The sequence below is a fragment of the Suricata suricatta genome, chromosome 15 (assembly GCF_006229205.1).
Source record: "Suricata suricatta isolate VVHF042 chromosome 15, meerkat_22Aug2017_6uvM2_HiC, whole genome shotgun sequence".
Taxonomy (NCBI): Eukaryota; Metazoa; Chordata; class Mammalia; order Carnivora; family Herpestidae; genus Suricata; species Suricata suricatta.
In genome coordinates this window covers 70863917-70883055 of record NC_043714.1, presented here as the reverse complement: position 1 = coordinate 70883055, position 19139 = coordinate 70863917, and the positions used below count along the sequence as shown (strand labels likewise).

General features: G+C 42.5%; 1 long non-coding RNA gene across 1 annotated transcript in view; it reads left to right on the top strand.

Moving 5' to 3' along the window:
* LOC115279114 overlaps window positions 1-19139 on the top strand; it is a 131120-nt gene that overhangs the window by 49868 nt on the left and 62113 nt on the right. The window contains exon 4 of the long non-coding RNA XR_003903217.1: window positions 10326-10398. This is a non-coding gene — a long non-coding RNA (uncharacterized LOC115279114). The remainder of the gene's footprint in view (window positions 1-10325; window positions 10399-19139) is intronic.

The window sequence follows — 19139 nt, the reverse complement described above, 5'->3', positions numbered from 1 at the left end:
TTTTTTAATTTTAATTTTTTAAATGTTTTTTAATTGATTTTTGAGAGAGAGACAGAGACAGAGACAGTGTGAGCAAGGGAGGGTCAGAGAGAGGAGGACACAGAATCTGAAGACAGGCTCCAGGCTCTGAGCTGTCAGCACAGAGCCTGATGCAAGGCTCGAACCCACGAACCATGAGATTATGACCTAAGCTGAAGTCGGATACTTAACTGACTGAGCCACCCAGGCATTCCGGAAGCAGTGTTCTTGACCCAGACCCGAAGCCTCCCGACACAGCCCCCCAGTTCCAGACCATTCCTTCTCCTACATCTCACCCACCCAGGCTCAGCTTTGCACCTGCAGCTGCCTTTCTTCCATGGACATTCTTATCTTGTTTCTTTGGAGAACAGCTTCTGCTCTTCACAGTTGAGCTCAACATCACCTCCTCTGTGAAGTCTTCCTGGGTCACACCATTTCCCCAAACCCACACATTTCCCCAGACTTGGCCCTTCCTTCCCTGTGTCTCCCAGAACAGCTCTCCCAAAGTGCTCATGACGCATCATCCTGCCAGTGGGTCTCTCCTTCCGCGTGGTGCCCTCAGACTGGACCACGGACCCTCCTTCTCCCTCCAGTTTGGTTAATGTTCCAACACACCAAATCTCTGCCCCAGTTTTACTCCCCAGGGAAGCCGGCCCTGACATGCGCCTCCAGAGGAGACAGTCAGGGCGGCTGTGATGTATGTACTGCATGGATTCTGATTATCCGTCTCCCCCACTGGACTCTGTTGGCCAGGACAACACCTGTTTTGATCACGAGAGCAATTTTTATAGTAACTTACTGATGCGTAATAGATGCTTAATAAATTGCTGTTGAACGAACACATCTATGGGGATCTCTGTTGCGTCTGTTCTTCCTAGGGGACTTTGTGGGGTAGGGGCTGTGCCGACTCATCGGGGAACCTTGGCATCTACAACGGTGCCTGGCCATTAGTGACTGCTTACTCTTCTGTCACTGGTGCTGTTTTCATTCCCACTTCACAGGTGAGGCAGCTGGGCCTGGGAGGGTTGAAACAACATGCCCGATTCACAGCCCGAAGTCCTGCCCCTATCTGCTGCTTCATGACGTCTCTGAGGGCGATACCATAAATAAGAGAAATGCCCCAGAACCTCTGATGCAGGTAGCTGGACACAGGGCTCGGTGGTTAAAGGGAAACAATATAAATAAAATAAATAATAAAAATATTCATACACAGCTTAAACATTTTATTTGAAATGTAAGTATATGAATGTGATACTAATGTAAATATACACGTATTTACCAACTGGGAGGCAGAGCAAGACTGCCGCTTTGATGTTTCTCTGTAGAGCTCTGCCTTGTCTTTCTGGCACGAAGGACACGCAGAAAGGATTCTCTACTGTTTCCAGTTTTTCTTTCCTTAGAGTGGAGAGAGGCTTGAAGACACATGAGGTACAGCCTCAATGCAGACATCTAGATTGTTATGACTCCGCCCCCGCTTTTGTCTAGTTATAATGACCACGTGTAATTTTCCAGCAGTTTTTAAAGCAATAGATACTAGTTTTTGAAGTCTTTGCAAGGCGCAAAGCTTTTCGTCATGGTTTTCTTAGAAGCAGTATCTCTTTCTGCCTTATGGTGTCTCTGGCTTATGAAACGGTTTTCAGAAAAATACGCGGATTCTCAGCACAGGGCTGACAGTTGGGAGTAGTAAAGCGTCCGAGATGAAAGCCCGCTGTGGCCGAGAGCTCACCCTGCCGGAAGCTTCAGTCCAGAATGTTTTACGGGGGCCGGGTCTGTTGGTTAACCAGCCAGCCATCCAAATAGACCCAAGTTCAGGAGGACCGTGGCTGTAAATGTTCCCAAGATTCCATTAAGGAGAGCTGAGAAGTATAAGCATTTCTGCATAGTGACAAGCCCTGAGTACCGTAGCTCAGAGGTGCCATCGGAAGATGTCCGAACAGAAAACAGAACAGGGGCGCCGGGGTGGCTCAGTCAGCTAAGCATCCAACTTCAGCTCAGGTCATGATCTCGCGGTTCGTAAGTCTGAGCCCCGCGTCAAGCTGCGTGCTGACAGCTCAGAGCCTGGAACCTGCTTCGGATTCTGTGTCCCTCTCTCTCTCTGCATCTCCCCACTTGTGCTCTGTCTGTCTGTCTCTCTCTCTCTGAGAAATAAATAAAACATAGAAAAAAGAAATAAAACAAAAACATGATATAATGTGACTCCTCCCCTCCCCTTCTAGAGCTTGCGGTCTTTATTGTTGGTTGTGGAGATTCTCCTCCCACTCGGAATGTCTCCTTCATCTCAGCCTGCCGGGCTGAGTGCAGCCCTGTGCTCTAGCTGTGGTCACCTTCTTGCGGCCAGCCGGCAGTTTGCAGTGACGACAGGGAAGGGAGACGCACGCGGTGTGTCCCGTTAGCGTCTCCTCTCAGATGGATAGGGCAACGCATCGTCTCTGGCCAAGGAGGCTGCTCTGGGTCTGAGTCCAGGGGCCAGGGGGCAGAGAAATGGACACCAGCCCACACAGCCCAAAATGCTGAATCACTATTAGCCGGGGACAGCCCTGATGTGGAGGAAGCTGACTCACAAAATATACAATTGGGGAGGGAGGAAGGACATTATCACCTCCCCCCCCCCTGCCCTGTTACCTAAGAAGCAGCCCCCTGGAAATTCTGTGTGGCTCTGCAACTCCAGCCCAGAGACCGCTTTGAAGCTGGCACCATATTGGTGTGGCCTTGGCTGGAATTGTTGCCCAGCGCATTCTGGAAAATCTCTGATGAGGTAACTGGCAGGTTTTAAAAGCCCGGGTAGCAAACCACATCCAGAGAGCCGAGACAGGGGAAAGGGGTGCCAGGGGACTGAGGGAGTCTTGGATGGCTGTGCGTCCAAGCACACCTGTGAGAGTCTGCAGGAAGATGGCAGCCCCTCCCCCCGCCCCCAAGGTGCATGGAGTCAGATTCAGATCAATGTAGCTATTGATTGTGACTGTTATTGGGCCCTCGTGTTTATACCTCGAAATTTGCATCCTACAAAACAGTGCTAACACAGTAGATGCTTTCTGAGTTATTGACCGGTTTACCATTATCCTTTTTCTCTGAAAACTGCTGCCTGCCTGGGAGAGAGACCATTTAGGCCATTCAAGGCTGGAGTCTTCAGCGGATGGTGATTAGAGCCGGTGTGGACCTCTGACCCAAGTGCAATAACTCACTTCTCCCTTGCCGATTTAGAACTGGACGAGTGACGGGGGTGGACAGCGCAGCGGGGGTGGTAACACGGGCGCTGGGGAGTGGCCATCATTGTCCTTTATGAACCCAGAAGGGCAGAGAAAACCAGTCTATCGAGGTGGTGAGGAGCGATGGTGACTTCTGAGTTCTTGATGCTCTTCAGCTTCTGATTTCCAGAAACTTCTTCAAACCTAGTTTCATCCTGATCTTGATTTCAAAGACAATGCTGTGTTTTTTTACAGTTCACCTGATTTCTGTTTGCAATCAACGTGTTAACAAAAATGTAACAAAACTGTAAGCATTTCCGTACCCTAAATGTTTACTGCGCTCTAGATAACTAGTCTAAGTGGATTATTATGGACTGATATGTGCCCCCCCTCAAATGCATATTTTGAAGCCCTAACCCCCAATGTGATTGTATTTGGATATAGGGATGTTAAGATTTAATCAAGGCTATATGAGTTATTAGGGATGGAGTCTTTTAAAAACATTTTTTTTAATGTTTATTTATTTTTGAGACAGAGACAGACTGTGAGCAGGGGTGGGGCAGGGAGAGAGGGAGACACAGAATCTGAAGCAGGCTCCAGGCTCTGAGCCACAGAGCTCAAACACACAAACTGCAAGATCATGACCTGAGCCAAAATCGGATGCCTAACTGACTGAGCCACTCAGGCACCTCCTAGGGATGGGGTCTTAATCCAACAGAATTAGTGTCTTTACAAGAAGGGGCTGGACACACAGTAACTAAAGAAAGTCCAGATGAGACCACAGTGACAAGCAGCCATCGACGAGGGAAATCCTCACCAGGAACAAATCAAGCAGCACCTCGATCTTGGACTTGATCGGCTCCCAGAGCGGTGAGAATGCATTTCTGTGGTTCAAGGCACCGGGCACTCTGTTGAGGAGGACTGAGCTGACACACTGACTATACTCATGATCTCGTCTACCACTGTCAACCAGTTGTTCAAGTCAGTACCGCCGCGCCTCGCAGTTGAGAGACAGAGGTTCTGAGGGGTTCACTAACTTGTTTGGGCTCCTCCTGCAGAAGTGGGAGTTGAGTCAGGTGCTTCTACTCCAAAGGCTGGGCTTCTTAATACCGGTGCTCCTCTCAGGAATCGGATCCTCCAACATCTAGCTCCAGGCCAGACTGTTTCTCAGAACCAACAGTAGCCACATAGCGAGAAGAGAGTTGAACCCCAGGGGAGAAATGAGAGGGACCAGGCATGGCCTGTACGGTTGAAGACCATGGGTGAACGGGACGTGCCATTGCTATTTCTGAGTAGGAAACCCAGTTCTGGTCAGTGTCTTCCCTGGTCCGGAGGGAGCCCCTGCAGGTGCACTGGTCGAGGACGCCCGGCAGCCCCACGGTCCTGCCGCGCAGCGACTTTGCTTCGTCCGTGCGCACCATGGCCCTCGGCCAGAGTTCTGGCTGCGGGGAAACAGCCCTGCGGTGGCTTCGGGGCTGGCGTCTCTGCCTCAGGCAGAACATCTCGGCAGCCCCAGTGGTTCCCAGGAGCGGCGGGGGTGTGGGGGACAGATGTGCTCCCAGGCAGAGGATGACAGCCTCATAAATAAGCTCAAAACGTCAGCTCGGGACTGGCACCAACTTAAGCTGCAACAGTCCTGTCGCTTCGCCTCAGAGAGGCTTTGGGTTTTTGGTTGGTTTGTTTTGAAGCAGGCTCTGTGCCCAACGTGGGGCTTGAATTCGCAGCTCCAGGACCCAGCCTCAGTGCTCTTCCAACTGAGACTGCTAGGCATCCCTCCTCAAAGATATTTTTAATTTATTTATTTTTTCAAATTTTGAGATAATTTTAGATTTACATTCAGTTTTAAGAAGTAATACAGAGAGATCCCAGGTCCCCTTTACCCATTTTCCCTTGGTGGTAACATCTTGCAAAACTATTGTGTAACATCATAACCTGGACACTGGCATTGACACAATCCTGTTCTCATTCAGGTTTCCCCAGTTTTCCTTCTACTCATGTCATTGCTTAGATCTGTGTAATTTTATTTTTTTTAAGTTTATTTATTTTTGAGAGAGAGCATGTGCACAAGTGAGGGAGGGGCAGAGAGAGAGGGAGACACAGCATCTGAAGACGGGCTCCAGGCTCCGAGCTGTCAGTGCAGAACCTGATGTGGGGCTCGAACCCACGAACCCTGAGATCATGACCTGAGCCAAAGTCAGACGCTCAACCGACTGAGCCCCCCAGGCGCCCCTCCCACCACTCTTTTGTAACCACACACACTTCCATTACCCTGGCCCCTACAACCAACCACTAATCAGATCTCCACTTCTGTAACTTAGTCACTTCAAAATGAGTCTCTAAGTGGAATCACAGAGTAGGTAGCCTTTTGAGATTGGCTCTTTTTTAGCCAGCATAAGTCTCCAAAGTTCCAACAAGGGTGTTGTGCACATCGATTGTTCATTCCTTTGCATTTCTGAGTAGTATTTCATGCTACAGATGGACCACAGTTTGTTCAAACCCTTCTTTCCTTCAAGGCTGTCAGAGTTATTTCCAGTTTTGAAATATTATAAGTAGAGCTGATAAAGCATTCCTGTATAGGCTTCTTGTGAACATATATCTTTCGTTCTGTGGGATAAAGGTTCAGGAATACAAGGGCTAGATTGTGACCTATAAGCCCGTGATGATGGGGACTGTGTCTTTGTCACCAGCAGATGTACGTCCAGGCCCAACCTTAAGGCCCAACATAGAACCAATAATCAATACAATTTAAAGATCAATAATTATGGGTTCATAAAGGAATAGACAAACCTCCAGTCATTTTTGATTCATTTTGGGCTTCATCTCCTCCAAAAAGTCTTCTGCACATCCTAGGAAACACCTTCCTTCTCTCTGTGGAAATTTGGATTCTGTACAGAATTATCTGTTCACGTGCCTGCCTTCTCCTCCAGTGACCTCATCGGGGAGCAGGGATGTCTTGTTTATCTTTGTAGCTGTAACATTTAGCACATTGCCTGTCCTGTAAGATATTATCAATAAGTAAATGTTGAAGGAGGAAAAAAACCCTAGATTATCTGTCTCTGCCTTAGACACATTGCTCCCTGTGGAGCCATCAAGATCTCTTGTATTTCTGTAATTTTATAACCTGGGAAGAAAGAACACCGACACTTCATAGAAGAATGGCGGGAAGCTGCTTCTGCCTTCTGGGGGTGGCGTGATTCATGTCACTGGGCCTTTATCTCTGCATTGCTCTCTGTCACCTCCACATGACGGTGGTAAGGGAAGAAGAAAAATCTGTTAACATCTGTTGCCTCTTCTTCAGGGCTAAGAAGAGATTAAATAGATGGAAGCTATAGGTGTCGGTCACCTCTCCTCATGGTTTCTAGAACATGAAGTATAAATTAGTGGAAGGCAATCTGAGCCAAATAGATGTTGCCATGTGTGTTATTTTGTTACCCAAAGTGCACGAGTCCTTTCCAAGCCCAGGGAGAGTGAAACTGAGCTGGGGACTAAGTAGTGGAAAACAAATATTCTAAGCCCACCAAACTCAGGATGATAGACCCCCAGGAAAAGACTGACCTGACCCTTGTTCCTGGTGACAGTCAGAGAAATAGGAATGGAGGGGACAGAGCCCGAGCGAGCACCACCAGGGGGAGGCCCCAGGTCGTCTGCCTGGCACAGGGAGCCTGGAAGTCTAACGGGAGTAGGCAATGCCTGAGTGATGGCAGGAGCAGAGAGAGAGAGAGAGAGAGAGGAGGGGAGGTAAGCAAGGGGTTAGAAATTGGAACTGGGATCTTCTGCATAAGGCCTGACCCTCCAGGAGTTTCTAGAGAAAATCATTCTGCTCACCAGCAGCAAACAGAAAGAATAAGGAAGATTTTCTGTGGGAGAAAAGAAGACTCGCAAAGTCCTGAATCACGTATGTTTTAGAGATTTCAATTCATCTTTTGTTCACTCTGTTTGTGGGGTCTGGGAGACAGAAGAGAGGAAATTAAGGTACCTCTTAGGTTGATAGTACTTTTGGGTATCTGAAAAAACACACAGAAACCCGCATGGTGGTGGATACCTAGATCTCTGAGCATTCTTTTTTTTTAATTTTTTAAATGTTTTTAAATTTATTTTCGAGAAACAGAGTATGAGCGGGGGAGGAGCAGAGAGAGAGGGAGACACAGAATCTGAGGCAAGTTCCAGGCTCTGAGCTGTCAGCACAGAGCCCGATGGGAGGCTTGAACTCGTGAACTACGAGATCATGACCTGAGTCAAAGTCAAATCTTAACCAACTGAGCCACCCAGGTGCCCCTAGATGTCCGAGCATTCTTAAAGCCTCACAGAAGATAAGCTCACAATCTCAGACTTCAGGACGCAGGAGGCTATGCCTCTCCACGAGTGTGAGTCAGCGGAGATGATGTCAGAATGAGGTTCCATAGAGCTATAGACTTAGAACTGTTAGAGGCATAATTTCAATATGTGTTAGAAATGTTGGAGGAAATAAAAAATGAAAAACATGAGAAAGAAATAATATACTACAAGTAAAGTTTCAGGCATGTTGAAAAAGAAGAGACCCTCTAGAGAAGAAAACATGATCCCTGAAATTACAAAAGCATTTCAGACAATGCGAAGAGCAGCAGCAGAATGGATATAACTTGGGGAATTCGTACGGGAGTTTTACAGAGAGAGCTTAAGACATTATCAAGTGTGTAGGACAGAGAGATGAAGATGTAAAATGTGAAGGGGAGGGAGGAGAAAAGCAGCGCAGAATGGGAAAGTCTAGCCTAATCTAATTGTTCCAGAAAAACATAACCAGGGACTTGGTGCAAAATATTCTGTAGGAAGAATTGATGATGAACTTCACAAATCACCAAGTGTAGGGAGCCGACTGATGGGACAGAAATCCACACTTAGGCTCTTTATAGTCAAACTGCTGTACATCAAGGATAAAGATAAAAATCTTAAAGATAACCTGAGAGAAATGTCAGATTACTAAAAAGGGATTGTGCTCCGACTCATAGTTTTCTCTACGGGAGCCAGAAGGCAGTGAAAAAAATCTCTTCAAAGTGCTGAGGGGAAAAGCTACGACTGTAACATTTCATGCCCGGCGTTATTATTATTCCGGAGTGAAGGTGAAGTGAACCAACTGTCACCAAAAGAACTGTGAAAATTATAGCTCATGAAGAAAAAACCTGACCTGAGAGAGAGAAGCAACAAAGAAGTGATAAAAAGAAATTATATGTGGGCAAATCTGTGTCAATATTCATGACCTAAAACAACAATAATGTTAGTTAAAATTGGCTTGGGAAAAACAGGGTCAAACTAAAATACCCAAAATTAAAAAATATATACATATATTTTACATATATATATATGGATGTGTATACATATGTATATATATTCTGTATACATTTATATATATATGGATATAAACTGATTTTTGCATTGTATGCTAGAATAATAGAAATATAATTACTTTTGTGTTTTGTTAATTCATTATGTAGGTCAAAAACTTAAGAGTAATGACTAAAAGAAAATGCATACAGTGTGCATTTTATATATTATAAGAGCAGGAGAAAGAATGATAAGTAATAATAAAAAATGTTATTTTAATAGAAAATAAAGCAAGAAATAGGGAGACAGAATCATAGAAAAACAAGTTAAGTGTAAAGCAAAACACAATAGTAGAAGTAAACCTAAATATTGATACACATATATATGTATTCTTCACATATAGAAGGCCAATAAAAAACAAAATAGGAATAAATTCAAATATACCAGTAATCATAGAAATGTATCCAATTATTTACTCATTTATTCTTTCTTTCTTTCTTGTTTTTTTTTCTCTTTTGCTTTGAGAGAGACTAGGAGAGAGGGACAGAGTAGGGAGAGAGTATCTGAAGCAGCCTCCCCACTCAGCCTGGACCCCAGTGATCCCACGACCTTGGGATAATGACCTGAGCTGAAATCAAGAGTTGGACCTTCAACTGACTGAGTCACCCAGGAATCTCTCATTTAGTCTTTCAACCAGCTTTTTATTAACAACCTACTATGTGATTGGCCTGTTCTAGTAGTGGACAAAGCTTACCAGTTATTAAATGTTTCCAGATAGAATAAAAAGGCTAATCTGGCAATACATAACATAACAGAGACTGGTCTAAAAATGCATGAACTCAAAAAGGAAAGGGATGAACAAAAGCTCTAAAGGCAAAAAAAAAAAAAAAAAAAGGAAAAGAAAGATATTTTTGCTATAATGCCATCAGACATAATGGACAGAAAGCAAAGTATTAGCAGAGAGACCTACTATAATATAGCAATAAAAGGTTCAGCTTTGCAGCATATTCACAGTTCTAAACTTGTATGCACTCAATAATGTAACTCAGAATATGTTTTACAATTGATAGAATTACCAAAACACATGTGTCAGTCCAGATTAATAGTGGGAAATTTGAATATCACTTTTTAAATAAATTATATTGAACATGAATAAATCATGTAAGAATTTAGAAGTTTTAAACAACACAATTAATGAAATGAGCTATTAAACATATAAAGAAACCTTGTATGTAAAATTGGAGAATATACATTATTCTCAATATACAGGGAACACTGAGGAATATTCACAATCCATCGGGCCATAAAGGAAAATCTTAACAAATTTCAAAAGTTTTTTGGCAAGCACATTGTTTTTATAATTTTTATTTAATTACTGTGTAAATACAAATGGTTATACATTTGAGAACTTAATACAATTTCTAAATAACTAATGGGTCAAAGAATAAAATCTAAGAAAAATAAGAAAACACTTAGGACCAAAAGGTGATTCAAATACTGCAAAAGACCTGATATGAATATATTGTGCTTAGAAGAAAATTCATTTATTCATTCATCCAGTACATTTTTATTATGCATTCATGTTTCTTTGAGTCTGTTCAAAGCAGTTCACATCAGTGAACAAAAGAGACAAAAGTTCTACCTTCATAGAGTTTATATTTTAGCAGAATGACAATTATCATGGAAGGACATTCATCATGAATGTTGCAAGTCATTAATTACAGATTAAATAAAAAGTCTCATTTTCAAAAGCCTACATGAGATTACTTTGTATGTTTATGCATGATATTGTTTGATTGCTTAAAATATTTGCTGTCACTCTAGGTGGCCCATATCTACAGAGTGCCTCCCTGGTGCCCCTTCCTGAAGAAAAAGATTTCAACTCTGTGGCCATCAGGTCTGTCCATATGTCTTAGCGTTGCTGATTGAATTGCGTATTGAACTGGGAATCGCATATACCATGTCCAAAGCAGAGCATTTGAGGAGCATCACCTGTTTCAGTGACTGGTGTTTCATTTTTGCCATAGCTCTCCTTAACTCTGGTCAAAACTGCTTCTTTTTTTTCTTTTTATAATTGAAGGTTTTGTATTTAAAACTTTTAATGTTTTTTTTAAATTTATTTTTGAGAGACAGATAGATAGCTTGAGCAGGGGAGGGTCAGAGACAGAGAGAGGGAGACACAGAAACCAAAGCAGGCTCCAGGCTCTGAGCTATCAGCTCAGAGCCTGATTCAGGGCTCGAACCCACAAACCGTGAGATCATGACCTGAGCCGAAGCTGGATGCTTAACCGACTGAGCCACCCAGGCGCCCCCAAAACTGCTTCTTTAGCCTGGAGCCTGGAATGGAAAGGATGTAAAGTGAAGCTGCATCTTTCTTACATGGACGTGAATGTGACCAAATCTCTTTTTTTTTTTTAAGCTGCCATCACTATTGTGATCATTTGTCACAGGTGCCTGCCGGACTAAAAGCTGACTGATGCAGGAGATGCCAGAGCGTAGTCAGCTGTTGGGCTGCGATAAACTTACAGATTATGTCCCTTTTCTACGCTTAAAAAATTGTGGCTTTTTAAAATACAAATATTCTTATATGTGGTTCTTTTGGGGGCTCATTTTAGGAACATTCTTGTAGTTACAGTTGTACTAAAAGGGTGGACTCGAAGTGAGAATTCCACTCTGCCAATTTCCCGCTGTGTAACATTAAGATTCTAGGCAAGTAGAAAAGATACTTGTCTTCTCTGACCCCTCAGTTTTCTCCTGTAAAACTGAAATGGGGATAATATGATAAGAACAACAACAATAATAGCAATACCTCTTTCCTGAAGAGGCTGTGGAGTGAATGAGAGACTGTACAATCCAAACTAATTGAAAACGCTGACGTAGATGTATCAGAGCTTCTTTTCTGAGTCACGCCGTTGAGCGGGGCTCTGTAAATGCCGGATGAAAGGCAATGTCTTCTAGGTAAATCTTCCTGTGGAATCACGATGCTTATAATATTTAAAGGTGATGTTTCCATCACAGTCAAGGGCTAAGTTATCTGGGGAACTTGAGAAGCCGGTTCATTCCTCTGCATTCCTAGGAATCATTCTGCCAGTTGACACCAGGGGTTTAGTAGCTCCTGATGAGGGTAATATAAGCAAAGAATTTGGGCTTATTTCAAGCACGGGGACCAGGCAGAAGCTGAGTGAGATCGTTCAATAATTCATCAGTGTTTTTCATGAAGTATTTAGAAAGGCACAGGAATTATTTAACTACATTTGTTCATGATAAAACATAAAGTAGTTCAGACCCAGAAGTATGAAGGAAAAATAGCTACGGAGAAAATGTATGCCTTTTCACTACTCATAAGTTTTATTGTAGCCAGGTTTCTAAACGAGGATTTTTTTTCATCTTATTGTATATAAGGGTTTAAAATTAACATGACAGGCATATATGTTGTCAGTGTTTAAGAGGAAAGATGAAGAACACCGCAGTACCGTAAATGTCCGTGCATGCGTGTATGTGTGGGGTGGGGACTGGAAGCCACCGTCACCAGTGTCTAGAACACCCAACAGATTTCTGCTACCTTTCAAATTGTCTCTCACTCTCCATTCCAAAAAGAGGGTAATGATGTATTTGGCGAATGCCTTATCTACTTGAGTTTTGCATTAATGATCAACAGATGTTCCATCTAAGATGTGTGTGTGTGTGTGTGTGTGTGTGTGTGTGTGTGTGTGTGATGATTCACATCATCGTGGCAAGCTTTTTACATATCCCTTTTTTTTTCACTCTTTAAAAGTATTGAACATTTAGGGTTTTTTTTCTTTTCTGGTTTTTCATAGAAATAGTCATAGACTTACCCCTGACTTTCTAAATAGGCAGATATGTTGGCAGAGGGCAGGAAATTGGTGGACACCAGAGGAAAGAGATCTTAGAGGAGCACGGGGAACATTTTGTGTCTTGTCCGGATAAATGTGGGTGCCTTCTAACATATGTAGGAGCAAGGGATCACCACCATGGTCCACCCTTGTCCTTTCATATTTCATGACATGTGGCGTGAAGAGAGAATAGGGCTATGCTCTCAGATGGCAACTGCAAAATTATGCCTCTACCACTTGTTCCCTGGCCTACTGACCACTGGATAACTGTCCTCCACATAAGGAAAGAGGCTTTACTTAAGAGTCAGTGTCTCCTTACCCTCTACATTTCTGCCAAAGATAATTAGTCCTTGTCTACACCTGCCTGTCCCCTCGTGTCTTCTTGGTGAATTCAACTTTCTCTCAGTCTGGTTTTTCACCACTGCTCCACGACCCATGACCTCTCTCTCTCCCTGAAATTCTTCATTTCTTGAATCCTTATTCTTTAAAATCTTATCCAATGCTCTCAGCAAATCCCTCCCTATTCTAGCGTGATGCAAGACAAGGCAGAGATCTACAAGTTTTATTGACCATACATCCCATCTATTAAAAAATCTCTAGAAATTCCCTCAATGGATGCATATTTACCTCTTTCAAATCATGTGCAACAACGTTATATATACATTGAACGATATGAAATTGCAAACGATCAGCCCTCTAAATAGAGGTGGCCATTTCATATAGTTTAATTTAATATGTTATAACAGTGCCCCAAAATATAAATGGATAAGGGATGATTAAAGATGGAATAAATGATGTTTATAAAGCCATGTAATTTCAATCTATTTTTCCTAGCACAGGGAGCCTCTTTCTTCACTGAAGCACATCCTTATTAATACCGTTCTGCACACTTAGATGTTAAATGTCTTTCTCATTGTAATGGCCCTCATTACTCTCCTTAGCCAATATCTCAAGGCTCACTCTACACTTGAAGCAAGATTAATCATTAAGAATATTGGCTCTTAGGGGCACCTGAGTGGCTCAGTCGACTGAGCATCTGGCTCTTGATTTCGGTTCAGGTCATGATCCCAGGGTTGTGGAATCCAGTCCTGCATTGGGCTCCATGCTGAGCATGGAGTCTGCTTAAAATTCTCCCCCCTCCCACCTCTGTCTCTCTCTCTCTCTCTCTCTCTTTCTCCCTCCCACCTCGTGTGCTCCTCTCTTCTTTAAAAAAAAAAAGTGTGTCTTAAATACATATTTCAAATAACTGCCATTTTCCCATTGGCCCCCTTTTTGGCATTGTTATTATTATATTTAAGCTGTGGTTTCTTAGCAGGAATTTTTTAAGATCACTTATTCATGTTGTGGTACTTAAGTCAGTCAAAATTATATGTAATCCGTGGGTCCTCCTCAGTAAGCACGCGGGACTTGCAATTGAGTCATATAAGCTATAAGTCAACCACGGTGTAGGTGCATTTTAATCTCTCTATGTCAAAGAACTGCCCCCGTCCCTAATATGTTATCATTTGACATATGAACCAGGTCAAAGGTTCAGTGTCAATCTTCACGTGAAATATGTGTGAATTTGATCTACTTTTTACTTATGCTTTAAAAACAAAGAGGAGAAAAATTTCTAACATTTTCTTCTTAAATCCAATGGACAATATCTTGCACCCCACTTTGAAAACCACTGACGTAGTAGGAATCACAAGCTTTACAGTCAGACATACTGGAGATCAAGTTTGTACCCTCACCACCTGGGTGGCTTGAACAATTTGCTAAAATTTTTTGGTCTTTGCTTTCCTCTTTAGTAAGGGGGGGTGATACTTGTGAAGTAGACCTCTTTGGGAAATCTGTGCGGCCCCCCGCTTCTTATTCAACAGCCATGGCTTCTGCCCACTTCTCAGGAGGCATATTTGTGCTTCATAAGCTTTCCTCCCTAAGCAAAACTGATGGAACAGAGGTACACCTGGCCCACAGGGGGCTTACTAGATTCTCTTGCCCTGGATTTTTGGATTGGAATACAGCATTGGGAAACCACATAGTTGGGTCCAGCGCCTAGCTAGGAGTTGACACTCATTCACATCTGGGCTAAGAAGCCATTTCTTGCCATGTGCGCAGAGACAAGGAAAGCTGGCTTGCAGAGAGACACGAGCAAAGCAGACCTGCATTGGGAGGGAGCATGAGAGGAGCCTTCAACAAGCTGTCCAAACCAAGTTGAAGGACAGGCCTACGGCTCTCTTACCTTAATACTTGGCTACTTAGCTTCTCAAGGGAAAAATGATAATTTCTCTAAATGGACTTACTAGATAAGTGTCAGAAATGAAAGACTAAAAAGCTTCCATGGAAAGAGGCAGAGAACACAAAATGATATTTCGGCTACATCCAAATCTAATCATAAGGTGCTTCCCCTGCAACACAATAATTACAGCAGAGTTTACCCGGAGTCGCAGCAAGTCATTAAAAAAGCAATTATTGCCAGTGGCCCTTGTTCTCTGGCTGAAAGTTGAATGGGAAATGTAATGGTATTATGAGAAAATTTTTCCCTGCTAAACAAATTCTAAGAAATGGTATAAATTGAATGTGTGTTTATTTTTTTTAAGAGAAGCTTATCTTAATTGAGCTTTTCATAATTGTGTTTTCCGCTGGTTACACAGGAAATGGAATTGGGGGGAGTGTGTTGAGAAGCAAGTGCTAGCGTCTGAATTATTTGTCTCTATACTTTGCCCCGGGGCTTCTCTCACATCATCGTGAGGTGCCCATGACACTCAACAGTGCACACAAGCATTGCATAGGTTTTTGGTGATTAGTCCCAAGATTGTTGTAAAAATCAGAATAATGAATGAGAGAATATTGTGGAAAAAAATATTTCCAACTCCGGGTGACTGCTGATACACATGGGAATCTCTGAATGTGTGTGTAACACCCAGATAAATGACTGAGGTTGTCAATGAGAATGTCACTTACTGATTATGAACAAGTGTGCCATAGTAATGCTAAGAGTATTATGTTACAGTTAATCCTTACAATATTGATAGTATCATGCTAATTTTAAAGTTGAGCATAATTAAGCTGAGAGAGGATAATTAAGTTGTCCAAAGCCAAGACATAAATAAACGACAGACTAGGAGTCCTAATGTTTGTAAGGATAATAAATGTTTAAGGTAGACAACTATTAAGGATGATTTATATAAAGTGTCCCTTTTATGATGTTTCCCTCTTAGTGAACAGTACTCAGTGAGTTACAGATTTGGATCAAATTTTGCTATTGGTTCAAAAAATGCAGTTACAATAATGTTACACTATTCATATGTTGCACTAAAGTTCAATGACAAATGAAAAGATGAGAGTACTTTACTAGATCCCTTTATCTAGAAGCGACAAAAATTTTTTTTAGAAAGTGTCTTTTCTTAAATTGAGCTATGATTGGCATTAACTTACATAGTTTCAAGTATACAATGTAATGAGTCAATATTTGTTTATATTGAAAAATAATCTCCAAAATAAGTCCACTTAATGTTTGTCATCATGCATAGTTACAAAATTTTTTTTCTTGTGGAGAATTTTCAAGATTCACTTTGCCAGCTACTTTCCAATATATAGTACAGTATTATTAAGTAGAGTCACCATGTGGAAATGGAATCCCTATGACTTACTCATTGCCTTGAGTTTTCTTGAGTTTAATTGACATACATCACAGTGTGACCTTCCTATGTGCCATCCAGTGATGTTATTGGGCTGGACATTGCATTCCTAGGACTTCTTTATCTTGTAACTGGAAAGAAACCTGAGTCTAATCAGCATAATGAAAACAGGAATTGATTAGGAAACTGCTGGCTTGGTTCACATCATTGTAGGATGAGCCACAAGAGCCAATATAGTGCTGAGGATATCCAAGACCAGAATTAGGGACTAGGTGTTGGATTCCTTTTGTCTCTTCCACTCCCTTGGTTCTCTCTCCCTAAGAAGTTGGCCACCAAATGGTCCAGGGATCTATCCTTGAAGCTCCAACACTCTTGAGAGCAGAGGAGAACTTTTCTCAATGGTGACAGCCGAAAAATCCCAAATGAGGACTCATATTGGTCCTGAAACAATCCCAGAGAGATAGTATAATACAAGAGATCTATCCTTGAATTTGCCCCCATATCTGTGGTGGTCAAAGGAAGTGATTTCTAATATTAGCAGAAGGAAGAAGTCTTGTGTACTCTGTACAATCCAGTCTCTTATTTCTCAACATATTTACAAATAATCTTGAGCTACATTAAATTTCCAAAATGTTCCCACCAAAAAAATGCAAATTACCCTGTGTATAGAAAAATGACTGTTTTCAAAATCATGTCCAGATGTTTCCTTCATCCCCAAAGCCAGGATCTTTAAATATTTAGTCTGTCTCTCTCTCTGATAAGTAGTTAGAGCTTAGAAAGATTCTACAAATGTTGAGCTTTTATCGTGATAAATATAATCATTGGCTTCTTTTAATAACCAGTCTCCAGGTAAAACAGAATAGTCAAAATAACAATTCCACAAATACAAGGGAGAAGGAGGTAGTGAGATTCAGTGGCCACAATACATTGCTGGGTAGGGATAGAAATACACATCCATTTGTTTTCTTGCTTGTCAACAACAGATTGAGTTCCTTGTTCGACCAGCATGGTTACCACAGAGTCTGCCTGGTAATGACTTTGCCCATCTGGGGTCTTCCCTGGCCATTTCTTACAGGGGCAGTGCAGCTAAGAGAATCCCTGTTTCTGGGCTGAAGCTTTTCTGAATACGCTTTAATGAGCCTTAGATTTATCGTAGGGGATAAGCAACCAGACCTTCTTGTGTGACATTTGTTGTTTCTCTAGCCATAAATATCCCTTAAGATCCCAGTCAGCTATCTGACAGTTTCATTTTCTAAAGACCACAGGACTGATGTCAGAAACTGTGTCTGGTCATTATCTTTGAAGCAGGACCCAACCCTTTTGATTGCTTATCAGTAGACCTGGAGTTCTGACCATCCTCCTTGGCCCCTGATTAATGGCTTCTGTCTTGACCCCTGCCTCTGGGAAAAGTGAAAGATAGGATAGGATGATGAGGGAAAGTTAATCCTCTTCCCTCTCTACAACTGCATCCGAGTTGCTCATGCTGTAGGGAATTATTACCTTTGTCAGACAGAGGACAAACAGATCTCTGGCCACATTTCTCACTGTCCTGCTTTTACTCACATTGACTTTATCATGGGGTAGGAAATTTAGTTTTGCAATTCTACAGGATACTTTACTGTCTGTCTGACCTTTATACTTTAGCATTGCTGAGGCTGTCTGGAAAGCATTTCTTCTACGATGGTGCATCAGGTTTTCTTTTTACTTTCAGATGGACCAATCGGGCTGCTGTTGTAGGAGTTTACTGAAGACTAAAGGGCAGAGCCTACAATCCAATATCCTAAAGTCTAAAAGTCTCATTGTGTTGGGCTCAATAGGTTGAAGGCTCAAGATATTGCAAGAAGCCAGTAACCAGATCCTGTGCCAGGTTGCAGCAAGCATTCCCAGAATCTTCGCTCAGGATGGTGGGGATGGTGAAGATTCCCATCTCCTATCTTGATAAAGCCAGTTTCACCCTTCAGTTCCCAAAGCTTCCACTCCCGTTTCTGTCACAATCCCTGTATTAGCCAGACTTCTTTCAGCTTGTTGTCTAACGTACCCAACCTGATCCAACTTAAAATAACAACACAGCAAACCATCCCCCTACTCCCTCTCCAAAAAAAAAAATAAATAAAATAAAATAAAAATAAATCAAAACAAGAACGTATTGTAAGAATATTGAGTGGAGGACCCCAGGTGTATCAATCAGGAATGGAGACAGATGACTTGATATTGTAGCTCTCTTCCTGTCTGGCTCTCATCACCGTTTTGTCCAGAGATCACTTTCATTCTCATGGGTTTACCCAGGTGGCAGCAAATGTGCTGTCTGGTGGGGTCATATCTTCATTGCTGTACCATGGGTCAAGGGGGAGGTGCACTGGGACGCTTGTTGTAAGGAAATCATGTAGGAGGTGCAGCTTCGAGAAGAGAGTGGGTGAAAACTCACCCTTTCTCTTCTCAGCTAGACTATGAGATGCTTGAGATCGGAGATGGGGTCATGTTTGCCTTAGTGTCCACATAACTTAGCACAGAGTACTTATGATAAGTATTTAACCAATTATTAAATGTGGAAAGCAAACAGCCAAAAAGGAAGTGGGGAAGGAGATTCCATTCTGGGAACTGTTTAGATCTCCCTTAGGAGGATAAGTAGATGAACTTAAATTATTGGTCAGCAGAATCTGCAATGAGAGGAGGAAGAGAGAGCAAATGATCCGTGTCAAATCACAATATTTTAATAATTCCCTTTAATACCAGGTGCACCTCTGGCTGTTTTCAGCGGTCAGTTACACTGCAGGGCGTCGTATGCAAAACGCTTCCTGAAATCTTCTTGCAGGGGACTCGTGGTTTAACGGACACCAAGCTGGTCTTTATCCAAGTTGCTGCTTATGTCAAAGCAATTTAAAAACTGAAGAGCATCTGGTAGCCATTTCCTACCTCCAGTGAGTGCTTCTACCCCTATTATTTGCGTTCTCCAAAGTTTAGGCAGTGCCGATTGGGTGGGTGTTGGAACAGGGAAATCTGAACCTGCAGGAATGAAGCAGAAGTGCTGCGGAGCTCTGTGATGTGAGTTCTGCCCTGTTTATAAAGTTAATTAATTGGTGAGTATAAAACAAGACCATGATTCTTGTCATAAGAGAGGATAGTTGACCTTTCTTTCTCCTACAACAACTGGAGAGCGATAG